The sequence below is a fragment of the Perna viridis genome, chromosome 7 (genome assembly GCF_037379345.1).
Source record: "Perna viridis isolate PV_CMFRI_1.1 ecotype Kerala chromosome 7, ASM3737934v1, whole genome shotgun sequence".
Lineage (NCBI taxonomy): Eukaryota > Metazoa > Mollusca > Bivalvia > Mytilida > Mytilidae > Perna > Perna viridis.
The window spans coordinates 36,514,186-36,534,288 of record NC_142451.1 but is presented as its reverse complement, the minus strand read 5'-3'; the positions used below and the strand labels follow the sequence as shown (position 1 = coordinate 36,534,288).

General features: G+C 33.3%; 1 long non-coding RNA gene across 1 annotated transcript; it reads left to right on the top strand.

Annotated features, from left to right (window-relative positions):
- Positions 1-602: 602 nt before the first annotated feature.
- On the top strand, positions 603-18,238 carry LOC148612507 (uncharacterized). Its single transcript, XR_015923936.1, has 3 exons — positions 603-746; positions 2,653-2,786; positions 17,477-18,238. It is a non-coding gene; the product is annotated as an uncharacterized LOC148612507 (long non-coding RNA).
- The last annotated feature ends 1,865 nt before the right edge of the window (positions 18,239-20,103 follow it).

The window sequence follows — 20,103 nt, the reverse complement described above, 5'->3', positions numbered from 1 at the left end:
AACTGAACGCTGTCCATTTCTAGTACATTTAAAACATTCAAAAATAACTATTGTTAATCTTACATTTTTTACTTTTGACTTGTATAACGTTTTTTTTTGCATGGGTATTTGAAAATATTGTCTCGACTGGAATACATATACACTGTTCTACGAAAAATAACCTTCGCCAATTTTCACGGCAATTACCATTTATTTGAACTACAACGCTTTAAATTTCGCTTAAAACGCCGCTTTGTTATCGATGTAATTTAAAGCTAAAGACCAGTGTATTTACACAAGTGCAATAAGGACCTTTTTTATACAATCAAGTTTATTATTACCTCCGTCTAATGTTTCTTAATACTGACAAAATTAACTAATTAAGTGCTACACTATTTAAGTCTTACTTCCACTGCATCAAATCTGAATTGAGGGTATAAAATTCCAAATTAAGCGATGTAATTCATGTGTAAACAAAGGAAAGGATTAACAGACATACAGAAAAAAATAAATACCAACTGCACATGCGGGAGTTGATGAAAATATGTGATACATCCACAACTGATGTCGGGACTCACAAAGGTCTGTTACAACCATAAGTACATGATGTCAGGATGTTTCCATAGGCATTTACATGAACACATTAGAATGAATATAATCCACTTTAAATGTTAGTAAGATACACATTAGAGCTAAAGGCTGCAAAGTTATGCTGAGTTTGATTGAGATAGATATTATGCAATTCAGCCAACGCTTTGACATAGAATGTAAGTAGCATAGAAGTTATTGCGTTCTTTTTTTTTAGGACACAAAGGTCGACATTTTGTAATAATTCAAAGACTGTGACTACGTGAATATGTCTTCGTTGAATTCTAGTAGACTGAAAAACATAGTCCGATGTGTCATTTAAAACAATGTCTTTTTGAGGAACAGTCATTTTCACTACATAACATATTGCGTCAACTCTAAAAATAACTGTTTGCGATCATAATTTCTATACATATTGATAAAATCAGAATTGAAGTTCCATATTTACGAAAATCAGGAACATACAGTTTAGTCGACTGGTGTATTTTCTTCTTGGCCGATCCGTGAGCTTCATTGATGAATTTTTAAAGCCTTTTGAAGTAAAGCGAAATTCTGAACGAACCGATTCACCATTTAGCCTATTTCCATTTCTCAGTCTTTCTATCATTAGACAAGTTATTTGTTTTAAATAAGGAATTACTTGTATCATGAAATTGAAATAGTAATCAAGGAGACCAAGAATCAAGCGGAAAGTATATAATATTCATTCCAAGGATAAAGACTAGACAGAAGAAATAGACACAGTCAACCAAGAACATAAAATAACTTCATACCTACCGGTGCACCTGGTTCATGCTCCCATTTTTTTTTTCGTGGATTCCAAGTTGCTCATTTACTTTTGTTACTTTGTATGTATTATTTTGGTTATTTTATGTTCTTTGTTGTGTGTGTCTGTATTCCTTGTCAGCTCTTTGTCCTCGGATTTTGATTGGTTCCGTTGACAAATAAGTGCGATATGTTAAAAGAATTCGAATTCATTTCTAACACATATACTCATTTTTTTGACAATTCAAATTATTAGTCGTTTTTACTAAATCAAGTCATATAACTTCAACTGATGTGGTTGAACTTTTGTCAAGTTTAAAAATAGATGATGCCAGAAGTGACACAATGTCTCCCACGATTTTATGATCTTGTAACGAAACAGAAAAAGAAATCTAATCCACTTTAAGGGAGAATGACAAAAGGCTAAAAGTGCACAATCCAAACTAGTCATTTTAAGCATGACTACACAATTATTCTGATAAACATTAATCTAATATGATTATAAGAGACGTCAAAGATAAGCTTTTATTGCCAAACACTTTGCTTGAATGGCGTACTATTTTCATCTATATGAAGATAGAAAATAGATGCATCGACAGAAAATATAAAACTTGTTACTCGAGAAGTGTTATAAATGTTATAAACATTATGAAAAAAGTCCATATCAGACCCAAGCGTATTATTGTACAGGGTATGAAATGCTTGATTTTTATATATTTATAGCGTAGCCGAAGATGGTGCACAATTTCACTGCTAATCCACACGTAGATGGGAGCAAACTGTAACCCCCTATATGTTGACGTGAACTTTTCACTCTCCAAGTCATAGTTTGGCGTATGATGCATTTTTTTACGTTTTGACACCGCGGTTAGCTTGATATAAGGAGAATGGATATGGTGAATATGTCAAAGAGCAATCAAGGGAACAAAGACTATAGCGATAATCAAAAGAATGCGATCCAGGGACAAAGACCAGACATGGAAAACAGACACAAACAACAAAGAACACAAAGTAACCAAAATCATACATACAAAACAACAAAAGCAAATGAGCAACTCGGACTCCACTAAAAACTGGGAGCATGGACCAGGTGCACCGGTAGGGTAAGCGTCCTCTGCTTTTCTAGAAACACCCACCGAGTTGCTCATAAAAAGTCAAGTTCGGGGTAGACAAACGAGGAAAGGAAAACCATGATCCGTTGAACAAATCAATTTTCATGGTGCAGACGGACACACCATAACAATCCACGAGTTCATGATGATGACCATAAAACTTCTGTAGTGATGACTTCAATCTTATAGCAACATAACCCTGTTCCAGAAGCCTAAAGAGACAGCAACCCTACCGGGATGAAAAATGTCAGCTCAAGGCAACCCATGGGTCTTTAATGAACGAGGAGGAAACCCTCACAGCACTGGGCAGACTGCTGTTGATCCCCAAAACATTATACACAGGTAAAGCGAAAAAGTTGCCTCTATATACTCCAGCAACATAGAGTAAACTGAAAGTGATAACGAAACAAGACATACGGAGGTCAGAAACCAATGACTTTGGACAGGCGCAAAAATTGTGGCATGTCTAGAATAGCCCAGTCATTTCAATTAAACTAATAGGTTGACAAATCGAGATCAAGTCGAGGATTCACATTTAAGAATTACATCGCTATGAGATAAATTAAAATAAAAGATAAAAATTGATCTGAAAATCTAAATTAGGTAATAGATAATATGATCGATGACTAATAAGTAAAATATGACCGATTTTAATTTGGTAGCGATCGATTATTACAGTTTGTTGCAATATAATACAGAAAAAATTCAAAATACCAGAATATTGTACTACTGGTCTATTGTTTTGCAATCAATCAATTAACCAGTGCGGTTCTGGGTGTCAAAAGAATAGGCCCGCAGCAGCGCTAAGCTTGTCGTAAAAGGCGACTAAATAATGCTCAGAACACTGGCCGGGGGCTAGGGCGTTCTGCCCACAGAGCAACTGGGTTGTGTGCCCCAGGTAGTGGAATGGGGTACTCCTGGAATGTTGCATGCTGGGGTCTCAGGCCATAATACGAAAAACCATAGTGGTGCAGCGTGCTACGTCTCTCGCACTTTAAAGAACCCTTCTGTGGTATTCTCTCGGAGTAGGAAACATTGGGCTAAATTACCCGACCCTGCCCGTCTCTCCCTATTTCAAGTGGCAATCAAAATTCGTCGACCCCATTATATTTGTGTTCCATACCATTTCATCATCATCTCATGTTCATTTTATCATACATTACATGTTCATCGCCTGGATATAACTGAACAATTGCTGCTTGGTCGTTAAACCCCAACAATCAATCAACAATCAATCACTTCAAATGTTATATTGTGGAAGCTGTCACCAACCAATCTCATTTTGAAAAGAATTTTTTAATCAAAGACATCGACCACAAACATTATTTTGGAAATTAGATTGAAAACAAAATGTATAAAAGTTAGATCAACTTGCTACATAGCGCATTTATCGGGTTGAAGATTTATATGTATAGAATATGAATTCTTTACAAAACATACAAATATACTATACTGATGATGTTAAAAGTAATTTGAAGGTATTTTATTAACTTTACACAATTGTCGACAACAATGTAAGAATATATAATCCTCTTATTGAGGCATGTTACATAACTGCAACTGATGTGATTGAACAGTGTGTCGAGTCTATAATGACATAACTTGCGCAAAAAATCCCACTCTTTTATGTAATCAAATAGAGATGAGACAGAAATAGAAATCCAGTTAACTGTAGGGCTGCTAACAAAAGGAGTAAAATCACAACGCGAAGTTGTTATATTATGCATGACTGAATTTATGAACCATTGAACACAACTGTAATGAGATTGTAAAGGAACGTCAAGATAAACCTTCTATGGCGTAACACATACTTCATTCAAATGACGTGTTTTGATTTCTTAAAAAGAAAAAAAATTAAAAAAATATAGGTTAGAATATGAATTTTCTACAATTGACCACTGCGTATGACATATTTGAAATTAAATTTTATATTCTGCAAAAAACTACCATTGAGACGATATTAGGTGATAAAGTGATTCACTGTTAAGCTTGACTTTGCCGACGTCAACGCCACAGGAAAAATGTTAAAGACATGTACACTGCACGTTTCATTTTTAACTCCATATTTCCTCTTATATGCTGGCGTGTTATTGACATTGGTATAAGAAAAATAGTCATTTCACAATAACATGAGATGGCTTAGACATGTAATGAGAATGCCCCAGAACAGAACACAGAAGATAGCACTTCACCAGACACCACATGGAAGGAAAAAGAGAGGTATCCCACACACCACCTGGCGAAGAACTGTAACATCTGAGTTGAGGAAATTGACGCAATTTGAGGCAAAAACAGAGGGGGGGGGGTAACGGTAATGTGTTGAAACCTTATTTTCCATTCGGACGCAGAAGAGAAGTTAGTAATACCCAACTGTGCACCTAAAAACCCCACGTTTAAGATGTACACGATGCGTGTAGACTTCGATGACTCGACAGACTTCTCCATTGTTAAGTATCACAAAGGAATACTTACCACTGTGATGACAAACAAACATGCCAATCTAAATATCGAAATCACAAGTCATAGTAGATCTTACATGTTGAAAAGAACATTTCATTAACAGGAACATATGTATTAGAACTTAATTAAAATAAAAAAAGAAGAAACAACAATATCTATCTCTAAAATATATACCATATATTACAGTATATCCAAAAATTTGCATTAAATACAAATCAACAAATAGACAAAAATAAAAAAGGTAATTAAGGAATGTTTCTAATTTTTATAGCAGGTTATATCAAATAACCTATTTTGCGACAGTTTTTTGCGACGGGGATTATTTGGATCGTTGAGTGCTGACCAACCGACGTAAATGAGGTCATAGTACCAGGTTAGGTTATACAACAATAACCTGCTTTGTTAAAAGAGAACCAAATAATCAGGAAGCTTGTTACAAATCAAATCAAATCATTATTAAAAAGGTAACACCACAAAAAATAAATAAATAAATAAAACACTAGATTTTTAGGCAAGGAAAGTAAAATAAAAGTACTGACCTGTGGTTACGATTGCTTGACAAATGAGGAGATGTGACGCAAATAATACGATCAAAAGCTACAGATGACCGATCAATGATATAAAATAAACTTCAGTTGGTCTGCACTCCTAATTGGTTAGTTCTCTTTGACACTTTGCGCCCCGTGCGGGTCAGGGTGTCAAAAGAATAGGCCCGCAGCAGCGCTAAGTCTGTCGTAAAATCGACTAAATAGTGCTCATAACCCTGGCAGGGGGGGGGTGGCTAGGGCGCTCTGCCCACAGATCAACTGTGTTGTGTGCACCAGGTGGTGGAATGGGCTATCCCTGGCATGCTACATGCTGGGGTCGTCAGGCCATAATGCGGAAAGCCTGACCGCAAACCATAGTTGTACAACGTGTTGGGAGAGAGAGCAATCAAGGAAACAAGGTTATAGCGGTAATGGAAAGAATGTAATCCAGGGACAAAAACCAGACGTGGAAAACAGACACATACAACAAAGAACATAGAGTAACTAAAATCATACATACATAGTAGCAAAAGCAAATAAGCAACTCGGACGCCACTAAAAACTAGGAGCATGGACCAGGTGCACCGGTAGGGTAAGGGTCCTCTGCTTTTCTAGAAACACCCGCCGAGTTGCTCATAGAAAGTAAAGTCCGGTGTAGACGAAAGAGGAGAGGAAAACTATGACACGTTGAACAAATCAGTTTTCATGGCGCAGATGGATACACCGTAACGATCCACGAGGTCATGATGACGGCCATAAAAAAAACTTTTGCATTGATGACTTCAATCTTGTAGCAACATAACCCTGCTCCAGAAGCCTATTTGTTAGAATTTTATTGTCATACAAAAAGTCTGTGTAGTCCCGGCAAGCTCTGGCATAACGTATGTGTTGTGATATGAACATTCCATACGCAGATGCTTAGAGGATGTTGCCACAGATGAAAGGAAAGTTGGGAAATATGCCACGTTCCTCGCACGTTAAAGAACCCTTCTGTGGTATTCTCCCCGTATAGGAACCATAGGACTCCGACACAGGAGGTTTAATTGCCCGACCCTACCCACCTCTCCCTATTTCCAGTGGCAATCAAAATTTGTCGACCCCATTATCCTTTTGTCCCAACCCATTTTTCATTTGATTATCATTTCATTTTCATTTTATCATCCATTTAATGTTCATCGCCTGAATATAGTTGAAATGTTGCTGCTCGGGTGTTAAACTCCAACAATCAATTAATCAATCAATCAATCAATCTTTGACACTTTACACTTAAACCTCATATAAAGTTTGTTGTACATAACAGTTAAAACTTTTTAGAAACCTACTATTTACATATTCACTCTTTACAAAACATGAACAGCATACCGAAATTTGCAACATAAGTTTAAAACTGATATCTTTGAATTTAGAAAGCGAAATTAATGGGTCGATTCCCCTGCTGATGGACCAACTTTATTTCGACATTTTTGGTTTTGAGTACTTCTTGTATACATTTTTTAAATCTATACGTACCTAATAATTTGCTTCGATGTTGATGATGAGAGATTACGCCTTGCATCACGTATACGGCACCATGAAGTTTGTTATATTTATTCAAGATATTCATTTTGTATACATAAAACCTGCAGTCTTATCGTTGACACGGAAAACTTGTTTGTTCTTGAGCATGATCAGTTTAAATTTGAATTTACTTGACCGGATGGAAAAGCGAAGTAAATTTGTAAATTCAATTATTGATTTCTAATAATCTTAAAATGACTACAAACAACTTAATATCAAATAATGTTATAATAATTTGAAACGAATCTAACCATTACTGATTATTAAAGAAGGACAAAACGTGTAATCAAGATGGAAATGTATAAAAAATGCTCACCATTGTTGACTTTTATGATTCTGTGTTATATTATTTTCATTTAGAATCCAACAGTGTTCCTGTATACTTAGTAGTTTTTACACGATAGTTCCGCAACTTATTATAAAATTCATTCAATTTAGCAAATTTCTTTAAGGGGGTACTGTATATCTGTTCAATAGAATACATGGTGTGGGAATCATAATTTGTCCGATCATAATTTGTCCGATCATAATTGATTGAGTATAATGATCAAATTATGTTGAGAAATTAGCACCACGGAAAACCAGTGTGACATTTTGAAATGACAGTACATCGTATGAAGTATGAAGTGATAATGAACTGAAATCTACAAGGAGTAAAGTACATTTTAAAAGTTTGTATCATTGTTTTCTTGCCCTGAAATGATGAAATTTCATTACTGAATATAAGGGATGTAAAATGAAAAATTGACGACACGAAAAAGGGAGAGTATCCTTTCTTGAAAAATTCTTTTGGGTAGATGCGGCCTAGGTTATCGCCAAAGCGTAGATTGTTCAATACAAAATAAACATTTATGTAGCAAGAAGTTAGGTCAGAGATTCTTGTTGAAGGCAAATTGTTTTTGGTTTTCTATTGTGTTGGTACCATAGAACAGTAAAAATGGGACTGAAGTTGTTTCTGTGACGATATCAACGAAACTACCAACAACAACCTTCATGCTCTCTATACCTTGTCATTTATTTTAATATTAAAATTATCTTCGAATTTTATTGAAAAATTGAGAGTAGTTAAACTGCCACGGTGACGTAATCCGTCATATTTTTTTGCGTGTGACTATAATTGAACTGTTTAATCTGTTTTGAGAAGTAATAATCCATCGATAATAGATATTTATCTTAACATGGATTGGAGATTGGTTTAATGTAAGTTAAGGATTCCATACTCGAATCAAAAACCTACAATACAAAACTATGCAATAAAATTTAAACAAAACATGCCAATTTCGATAGAAAACTACTAACATGAAAATTATAAAATACCTAAGACATGTCAAAAAAAATTATGAAAAGTACATATTCGATAATAGAAAAATCCTAAAGGAAATAAGTGTTCCATTATAATAGTTTATGAATGCATCAAAGTGTTATGGCTATTACGACTGGCCCTTTTAATATACTTTATTATTTGGATATTTTAAAAAAAGATGCCGTTTCTTTATACTTCAAAATAAATGTTCTCATCTTAACAATGCAGGAAAAGACTTCATATGTCTCATCCCTTTTGTGAAGACTAATGATAATTTGCGCTTTATAAGTAAAATCCGGCGCTTTAAAATGAACCCCAAAAACCAATGCTTCGGGGCTGTGTCTAGTCTGTAATTCTTTTGAAATTTGTCGTGCTATTTTTCTTCGTATAATCCCACTTTTCACAAGAAGATCAAAATAAAACTACATGAACCAGTTTTTGTCGTATTTATAATGTACATCAGTTTAAAAAAGATCGTTAAAATTCTTGGTATTGGTACATTTGCATACAATATATGTATGAAGTCACTCTATGTGCACGCATTTGGCAATGAATCTGTAAAGCTTTCAAATAATACATATACTGTCCTTGCATGCATAACTCCTATGAAGTACTTGAAGAATGAAGTTGTAAATTGGATAATTTTGTTCAAACACAATAGATTTACAACACATAACAAAGTCATCAGGTTTTGAATGGCGATATAATTCTAACGGAAACGAACCTTATCATTATTATTATTAAGATAACCTCGAGATATATTATTAGGGAGGGAATGTGTTATAATTTATAAAGGTTGACTTTTAATTGTAATTTAAATAGTACATTATATTTGTTGATTCTAGCTCGAAGTAAATTATAGTAATTCAACATCCATTTCAATACTGCGTAGTCCATACAACAGATAATACCCCCAGGAAAGGAAAACGAACGTCAGAGTGTATTGACTTCAGCATACGATATTTGATATGCAGACATAGCATGTCCACTTATTTCATTTTACAATTGGCAAGATATCGTATTCGCAATGATTCTGATTTTTAATTTTGCATAATGTTGAAAATTGCACAGCTTTAGAAGGCTTAATTCTGAAATTGTTTTGTTTGAATTCTTTAAATTTAAAAATGTCTGTTAAAAATGCACTTTTTGGAAAATGCCAATTTATTGAGGTTATAAGAAATAGGGTGCATTTTCCACGCCATTTCAATCACTTCAATAAACATTAAGGCCCGCGAAAGTAAATCGCCGCATATTGTATTTAAAATTTGTAATTATGATTGACAGTTACACTAATAAAGGTGAGTCCTTGTATTCCGGTGTATAATCTTGAAAAAAATTCTTTAAAAAATACATGTAATAACATGTGGGTTCGCGAATTGATCGTAAACCGGGGTGGTTGTACGCTATACTGGCTTAGTGTGTGATACTATGATTGAAAAAACAAACTAATTTAGAAAGATTTTAAGTGTTTAAATTCACTTTTTCATAAATAAAGAATTACATTACAATACTTTGAGTGGAAATAGATTAGCAGTTTTCCATAGTCATTAATGACTGTATGTGATTTGATAAATATCGGAAAAAAATACCGTCAAAATAAAAGTACAATTCAGAGGCATTAAAATCCAAAAGAGAAAACAGAGACGACGTTAAATTTATGTTGAATAAAACCACAAATGTAAGTTAATCAACGAATGAAGATTGACACCTAAGTTGAAATCTAAACTGTCCTCGATATATGGCTAAGTGTCTATCAAAACGTTGCAACAAATGAATTTCATACCTATGCTTTCCTGATGGGCATTGATTCCATATTCTGAAAAGTATAGAATTCGGATTTTTGACGAGATCTGAGGATGACTTTTATTTTTGACCAAGTCTCGAGTTTGTACTTCACAAAAAGTACAGTTGTTTTCCTGGTTCAATACAAGTATGGTAAACGATGAGTTGATATTGAAATTATACAGAATCTTATTAATGAAGCTGGAATGATCACTTGTGACATTTTGATATTGAATGAGGTTTACTACGACATGTAGTGTTTTAATGTACATGTACATGTAATGTACAAGTCTTAAAAAAGAAATAAGCAGTTATTATAGTTCTTCTTGAACGTGAGGTCAACGCATCATGATACCAAGGATTAAAATTTATAACGCATTTACATACGAAAGAAAAAAAAACTATCTTAGGTAACATACAATGCAAAATTAGTCTTACAAGGGCAGAGTGTAAAAAAGTTGTAAAACGAACGCTTTAATACTTTTACATGATGCTGACTGACTGCCACTAAAAGTTTTGTTTTAGCCTTTACTTTCCATAATGCAGTGCATTCGGTGATCAAAATCACCTAATAAATTAATAAAAAAAATGGAAACATATATAGTTTAGTGAAATATTTAATAATCAAATGTTTCTCTTGTTGGTCATACACCACATATTTCTTTGGAAAAGAATGTTATGCACTCACTCAGTCAGTTCAATATGCGACTTGATTATTCCATTTAGTTGAGAAAAAAAATCCATTCAGTAATTAAGTGTAAGTATTTGTTAGAAACAGGCAAAATGGGAAAATCAAAAACATTCATGTCAAAACCCCACCAATCTGACAATATAATTTCACTCAAGGATGCTTTCTCTCTTTGAAAAGACATTGCATTTGTTCATTGCAAATTTTTCAATAGAATGTTAGAAAATTAGATTTTTGACAGAGTCATTTGCGCTTTAAATGTTCATTTACATTTCAATTCATTTCAATGAAATGATAACTCAATGCAGCAACATGATATGGAAAATCTTGTTTTTCCCATTGAATCTGATCGTGCAAATTGTCAAATGATGGATTTTTTTCATTACACGTTTCACTCTCTGCCTGATTCTTGCAAAGACCGACACTTAATAACTTTAATATAAGGACAGCATTTACAAAGCTAACGTGCATGGTAGGAACCCATTTTACATTCGAATTAGTTATTTACCATGTACAACGTTTATTTAGAGGTCTAAAACAATACATGATATCAGAATTTAGAATTTAAGTCATAATATTTGCTTTTTGCATACAAACCTTCCTGATAAGTAGATAAACAAGTTGGGTCGATCCGATTGAAATTTACCCGGGTTTCTAAGCTACCTACTTACCAGAGTGTTGTGTTGTCTGTGCAAAAGTAATCAAGGAAACCAAGGTTATAGCGGTAATCAAAAGAATGTAATCCAGTGACAAAGACCATTAATTTTCTTATTTTCGTATCTCTCTCTCTCTCTCTCTCTCTCTCCCTCTCTCTCTCTCTCTCTCTTTTAGGGATGACTTATTTCATTGACTAGGATTGTCGTGTGATGAATCAAGTCTTTTAGGAAGTTATTCATAATAGTATAGTATAGTTACATAATTTAAACAGTGAATGTATGCTACCAAGCTGTTAAAATAACAACTCCTACAAAACGTTTTTTTTTATTTTTAAATGGAAAGATTGTTTGAGTTCTGTATTACAGTTTTAATTTTTTCGAACAAAATCGTATTTCTGCATTGTACAATATTCTTCTATAAATACAACTAATTGCCTAAAGATTCAGATTTACATTCCAATGGTCGAAGAAGAGGTAAAACAATTCTTTTGGAGAAAAATACTTGGAATTGACAAATGCTTTTTGCTTAAAAGCATGAGTTTATAACATTTTTCCGAAAATATTTTGGTCTTAAGGCAAGGAAATGTACTTGTGTACTTTAAAATTTATTTATGTTTATCGTTTGATTAATGCATGGATCATTAAATAAGCTAAATATGTGTTTGTTTATTCTAAGAGAAAAGATAATTTTACAACTCAGATAAGCTGATAAAACTCCTATCAATTCGTTTACCGAATTTTAATCGCGTTGTAAATAAGCATATTTGATGTACAAAAGTAGTATTTGCTTTCAGTTTTATGAAAATGTTTTACATATACAATAATTTTAGACAAAAAAGAAACAATAGTATTAATTGCATGTATGCTGTTTGAATAATGTTAAGAAATAAAATATGTAAGGTCCTTTTTCTGATTAGATTATTTAAAGCATCTAATTATTGAATATCATATTTGGGTTAGAAAGAGTAATCAAGGGAACTAAGGTTATAGCGGAAATCAAAGGAAAGTAATCCAGGGACAAAGACCAAACATGGAAAACAGACATACACAACAAAGAACATAAAGTAACTAAAATCATACATACAAAGTAACAAAAGCAAATGAGCAACTCGGACTCCACTAAAAACTGGGAGCATGGACCAGGTGCACCGGTAGGGTATTATTAGATATGATACTGTCCTTAAATTTTGAATTTGCATACAATTAATTCGAAAAAAAACAAAACAGAAATTTTGAAACAATTTTTAGAAACACGCCGACGTCAATCCTTGAAAATAAAGCACAAAAGGAAATTTTTATTTGTGTAAGATAAATAGCATTACTAGATCTTATTGTCTGAAAACTATTTTGTTGTTTTTTGTTATCTAATTAGAAAAAACCCGTTCAGTTAAATGAGCCGTATGATAATATATAAACAAACGATAACTGAAACTATGGAAAATCATCCGGAGAATATTTATTAACATGCTTGCAGCCATATTAAGTTTGGAATTGACAATTGTTATTCGATGGGAAAATAAGTGGTTTCAAACATATAGTTGGTGGACCACAATATACTTGTCAAAAGTTATTACAGTAATTATTGCCCGATTTTGAACAGTTTATCGAAAATCCAAGGTTTTCAATATAATTTTATTTTCTGCCTATAATTCGAAAAGTTGAATTTGAATTCACCCGAACATGTTGTATTCAATATTGCTATCAGGATATTTAGGTAAAATTTGTAGTATCTGATTTCACCTTATTGCTAGTTAAATGAATTTCATAAAGTCATTTTTATGTTGCAAGAAATGGCGAGCCTTGTGGAAGAAATTTCTACTGTGTCGTCGCTAAAATTTGGTTAGACTTATCTATGACGTTGGAAATAAGACCATTGCATGCATATAAAGTTGGACATATGTTTACATTGTTTCATCACGGCTGTGGTCTAAAGACATTTGAACGCCATATACGAACTAAGATGGTAACATAGCAGTCATTTACAAAAGAAGTGATCCCTTTCAGATGGAAATAAAGAAGTAAATATGTTTTTTTATGGAAAAAAAATAAACGACGAATAAAATTTTTCACTGGCCGAACTTACATTATGTAACTTATGCTGTTTAAAAATTTTGCACTGTATAAACCACTCTAGTTTACGGGTAGTAGTTTCCTTACCACAATTGTAAAGGTACAATATGTGGTATCAAAATAATATACTTGAACTTGTTTAGAAACATTTAAGAGGTTACGAATTTCAATAAAAATACAAATAACACAGAGTCATTCTTCAATTGAAGGCATATATTTACAAACAAGCATTGTCATGAGCGTTCGCTACGAGTTAAAACACCTCTATTCTCGTAAATGAAGTATTTGTTGTTATCATTGAATTACTACGACGAATAAAGACTTACACCAAATTCAGTTCTGAAGGTCAAATTAAAATTTTAATATTACAAATTATCAGAAAATTATAAAAAAGGAACTGTCCTTATAACTATACCGACAGTTATATGTCATTAAATATGTAATAATGCACTTCACTTTTTCCACGAAAAGGTTTGTTCAGCAAAAAGATTACATCCTTGTTTACAAAATTACTTTATTACCTGTGATCAGCATTTTCAAATGAAAAAAAGTTTGTAATTCACACATATTGTATCCTAATGCAAATACAAATTACCTACACTTATAGATCGACGATAAGGAAAACTATTGACACAACTATACGACAGAGGCAAAGACTTTTCATTCCATATTGTCAATTTTCCTTTCGTCTGTTGCAACATCCCTTCAGCACCTGCGTATGGAGTTAACGTATGTTATGCAAGAGAAAATTTGTACTTCTAACAATTAGACTTCTTGAACATGATTATGTTGTTACAAGATTGAAGTCATCAGTATAGAAGTTTCATGGTCGTCATCATGAACTCGTGGATCGTTACTGTGTATTCATCTGCACCATAAGAACCGATTTATTCCCCGCGACATATTTTTCCTTTCATCTTTCGTCTACCCGGAATTTACTTTTTGTGAGCAACTCGGTAGGTGTTATTAGAAGAGCAGAGGACACTCACCGTGCCAATGCACACACTTTTTAGTGGGGTCCGAGTTGCTCATTTACTTTTGTTTCATTGTACGTGTTGCTTTGTTGTGTGTGTATGTTTTCGCTGTCTAGTCTTCATGCCTGGAATACATTCGTTTGATTTCCGCTACAATCTTTGTTCCGTTGATTACTGCCAAAAGGAAGAAATAAGAATCTAATACTTAATAATATCATGAAAACATCTTAGATATGATGTCGAAAACGCTTACTGTCCTATTCGACAATATTTTAGATATTAATGCTCTCTAATACAATTATCCAGAGATTGACTTGTAAAATTGACAACGCTTTCTTTCATATCCAGTAGTCATACATTTTGATATTTTAAGCAAATACTAAGGTCAATATCAACTTAATCGACAATATGAAATACATAAAGAATCCTCAACTAAAAAAGCGGAGAACCTTAAAGCAGCCAATCTTATATTTAGGTTAAATGTACATAAAACCAAAGATAATTTACAACATTTTTAAACATTTTAAACACGTTAATTTTCATGATAAGCGTGAACCGATGCTTCGGATACTCTTATCACATAATTAATGGTTGAATTTATAAACATTCACAGGCAATTTGAATACATGATAAATTCTTTTTGCGATTTTTGCGATTAGGGAACCTTGGAGTTGGAATAAATATCCCTTACAAAAATAGTGAAAGGCATAATCCAAATTGCTCGCACATTTAAGATAGTAATTTGTCAAATATTATGCTTTAATTAAAATAATTTGTGAATTGATTGGATTTCATATAACGAATATTGTAGACATCTTTTATAAATGTGATAATTTGAACAAATCAAGACTAAACCATTTTAAACCTGAATGTAAACTTATAAAGGATGAATGCACGAACAAAACAACCAACGAAAAAAACGACATTTAAACGGGTAATAAAAATGAAATATGGGGCATTATATATACACAGACATGTATTTTTATTAGCTCGCATACAATTCAAACACCAAAACTATTGTACGTGTTTTAATATGAAATCTTTGATATTAATCTTCGTACATAAGTACTAGATCTTTTGAAACCAGTAGAAAACTCGAATTAATATGATGTGCAGTTTAATTGTTTTGAATAAAACTAACAATAGCAGCGATATATGGAGTTGTGTGTTAATTTCCCTTACATATTCTTCTATACATTCATTTTTTCTCTGCGAATATGAGTTTCTTTCGAGGTGGTAGAGTTTCAAAACTCTAATTTTGTTGGACAAAAAATTCCTTGCATCCTTTAATACGTATTCCAATGATATTCAGTTTTGTTTTTGTTTTTTTGTTCTTCTTTTGTCATCTCTCAAATTTAAGCGTTGAACTTTTCTTGCTGTATATGCTGTACCAAAGGATATAATAAGACTGGACTCACAACACACATGGTTCTTTGTTGTTCGCATCACAAACTTGCTCTGAACTGTTATCTTGTCACATATTTGTTATTTTATTTTCCATTTTCGGTACTTACTGTTTTGGTAGGGTTAAATAAAAAATGTTTGTTTGTTTTTTATAGTACCTATAAAGTGCGGTTTTTACTCTGTGTTTTAAGTTTTGTTTGTTTGTTTGTTTGTTTGTTGGGGTTTAACGTCCGAGCAGCAATATTTCAGCTATATTCAGACAATGAACATGAAATGGATAATAAAATGAACATGAAATGATAAAAAAAAAGATGGGTCACAAGGATAATAAGGTCGACAAATTTTGATTGCCACTAGAAAAAGGGGGGATGGGTAAGGCCGGGCAATTTAGCCTCCTGTGGCGGAGCGCAAAGGTTCCTACTCCTATCGAATACCACTGCAGGGTTCTTAACGTGCGAGGAACGTGGCATCTTTCCCCAACACGGTGCACCACTATGATTTGCGGTCAGGTTTTCCGTATTATAGCCTGACAACCCCAGCATGTAACATGCCAGGGGTACCCCATTCCACCACCTGGGGCACACATCCCAGTTGCTCTGTGGGCAGAGCGCCTAGCCCCGGCTAGGTTTCTGAGCACTATTTAGTCGCCTTATACGACAAGCTTAGCGCTGCTGCAGGCCTATTCTTTTGACACCCGGACCTGCACGGGGTTTAAAGTTTTGGAACAACATCTTGATGTATGTATCATGGGTACTATATTTCCCGACACTTTACCTGAATTTACATTACTATAAGAGTTATACTGTATGGTTTTGGATATATAATCTCATTTTTTAGAAAATTAACTTGCTTATTGACATTCAGTGGAAACAATTCATCCATTTACATTGTTAAACTATTTTTATAAACACTAACAAATGCCTAAACATAAGACCATGTTCCAAGTTAATATCACAGCAATATCCTCCACAGAGAATATATATTTGCTATTTCAAAGCTATACACCTTTGCCTCACTCAATATCAAACTCTGGCTCTTTGTGCAAATAAGTATAGTACAACGGCAATGTTTTTTCAGATGTGTAATAAGTATTGCTTATGCTTTGTTAAAAACACGATCGAGAACAAACAGTATACATAAAAATAAACAAAAATATAAATACAAGCAGAGGCAATCAGCACAAATACTACAAAAAAGAGGATTGATTTCATATGCTCTAAAAGAGCGAGCAGTTACTGCTTCTCGCAAAACACCAACCGTGTCGCCCGATGAAGCTAAGTTTGTTTGATTGAGTTTGGTTGAGGGATAAAAAATCTACGACAAATGTAATCCATTAGTCATTCTGGGAACAGATGGTGATGAGTGTAAAACTTTTGGAGACATAAATTAGACATCCTTGTTCCAATAGTATAAGTGCAATCTGTTTTTCCCTAACTTAATAATTGGCATAGTGACAATAATTTTTTCTCAAACCTATCAACTATGAAATGGACAATCAATTTGCTGAAGCATTTTGAATGTTAATGCATAGAAATTTGTAGTTGACAATCGAAAGATTTAATGTCATCACGTAGAGTATCGTTGTCAATGTTTCTTTATTGTTCATTTCAGAATAAAGATATTCACACTAAAATTGAAAGACCGGATTCATCTGCGTTCTTTTTGTTACATTTTAAAACTCTGAAGGAGCAGCCTCGTAAGAGTCAGAAACAGATCGGTTAGAACAGATGAAAAATTGTACATTTTGGAATTTCTATTGTCTCTTGAAAGATAAAAAAAACAGTCCAGCAAACTGAACAAGTATATTGTCCACCACAATTTCATCACCGGTGTATTTGTTTTTTGATGTTGAATGATTTTGAAGAAAATATGCCTTACCTCAACCGAAATCAACTACGCATATTGTTCCTCATGATTTAGATTTAAAATAAATATTCGGGTGTACGGGGGCTTCCGGGAAAACTAACGGATACGTTTATCGATTGAAAATAGTTTTCTGAGAGAATCTAAGGGTTTAAGCTTTTGAAAATCAGATTGTTAAATCACAACTCATCAAAAATTATTACAGCAATTAAAACCTTATGGTCTGTTTCCGGAGGGTTTATGTACTTAACGTGCAGACAAGTCCATTTAATTATTCGCAAAACCTTCCCTATATCTTTTGGTTAAGAATAAAAATCAACATCTTGACAAGAAAAATGGATTTTCAGTCCTTCCAGTTTCTTTATTACATTCTCCCCATGCTGAGAATGTTTGCTACAGGCAATGTATTGACAAATGTCAGCATTATATAATGCATGTCAATATCAAATATTTATCTTCGAAATAGTTTCTGGTAACTTAAAATTTCAAGTACTCTTAAATTTATATAAATGATGAGGCGTTGTCATATTTAAACAATAAATACAGTTAAAAGAAGAACAAAGCAAGATTACAGTATGAATCTATCTAAAAATTAAGATCAATGAAATATATTTGCGTCAACTATAAAAGCTATCGTGAATGTTTGCTTTTGTTCTTTCAATCTGCCTGATAACATTTTGTTAATGCGAAGGCTTGATCGAAAATATTTTCATTATATTTTCAAAAGAAAGATATTTCTGAAAAGAAATGTAAGTTGTAAGTAGTATTTTTTCTTTATGAATGTTCTAACTGTTATCAGGCACTCCTATACTACTATTTGTCTTGGCTACTTCAGAGGATATGTAAAAATAGAATCTTGCGCGAAAAGCAGTACTACCAATACCTTTCGAAGGTTCGCAAGATTATTCAATGTTCAACTACCAGAAATATATTGAAATGATATTCATTAGCTCGCTAAGGATATTTGATCAAACAATTCTGAAAATAATGTCTTCACGGCTGAAATAAATGTGGTAATAGGAAATCACGAAAAAGAAACAAAAATAATTATTGAAATTTACAAAGAACCAACTTTCAACTCCTCACGCTTTCTGAAACTGTACATGTAAGAAGCAAATGATATGACACCTACTAATTTTTAAATCAGGACATAAGTGAAACCAAATATCTTAAAGTGACATATTTATATGATCTAAGAGTGTCACTGTAAGAGTGGTGACAATTAAATTAAACTGATATTTCAGCGGAATTTTCTCTTTTAAGATTAATCAAGCGAACTGAGATTCGGGAAGTAATAATAAAATGTATATTCCAAGGATTAAGACTAGACACACACACACACACACACACACACACACAAGAAAGAACATGAAATTATCAAAATAGCACGTTCTAAGAAACCAAATTAAATGGGCAACCCCGACTACATTACACAGGTAGGGTAAGCGTCCTCTGCTTTTTTTTTCTAAAACCACCCACCAAGTTTCAGATAAAATGTCACGTCTTGGGTAGACGAAAGAGAATTGAAATGAGTTCTATATACAGGTGCAGATGGGATGTTGCAACAGGTGAAAGGAAAGTTGGCAATCCGCATGAGGTCATCGCGTTTGTCGTATAATCTGGTCATGAATTTTCCTTTTCCATCGATATTTAAGTCAATATGTGAGGCTGATTTCACGATGTCTGTATTCCTCATTATCTCAAGTTCATTTGGGGAAGATGTGATTGTAAAAATAAAATGTAGTGGAGCAAAAGTTGTTCTAATTGAAATGCCGATCGTCTGTTGATAAATATGTCAACGCACTAGACAAATATGTTGTCGATTAAAAATTTAACCATTATGACGTCGTCTTCGGTTAATTTAGAAGATGATTCGGAATCGTTTCTCACAAAGTATTGAGAATTTCTACCATGTACTACGTATTTGTATATAAAATATTCAAACATTGATATGACTTACAAAACGGCCCTAAAATTCGCAAAACACTTTAATCAAAACCACAGTATGCGGTTTTACAATAAGAAAAAGTAAGAAAGAAAACAAGATGTGGTAAGGGGCGGATATTGTTGGTCAAATTAACCAAATAACAACAGGCCTTTCCCGATAAGATTAAATGTATTTTACATAAAATCCTGCAACATGTACTTGCAATCAGTTTGTGGTTATGAGTATATAGAAAGTGCAAGTATGACAAATTGACGCATCTAGCAATAGGCAAAAACTATTAACACAAATCTGAAAATTACATATGTGCAAAGGTTCCCAAGGTATTTACAAGTCAATTAGTCAGACTTGTCTGTCCGCAGTTGTATAATAAATTATTTCCAGAAGGAAATTCACAGTATCACAAAATTAAAAACCTTTGTAAACACTG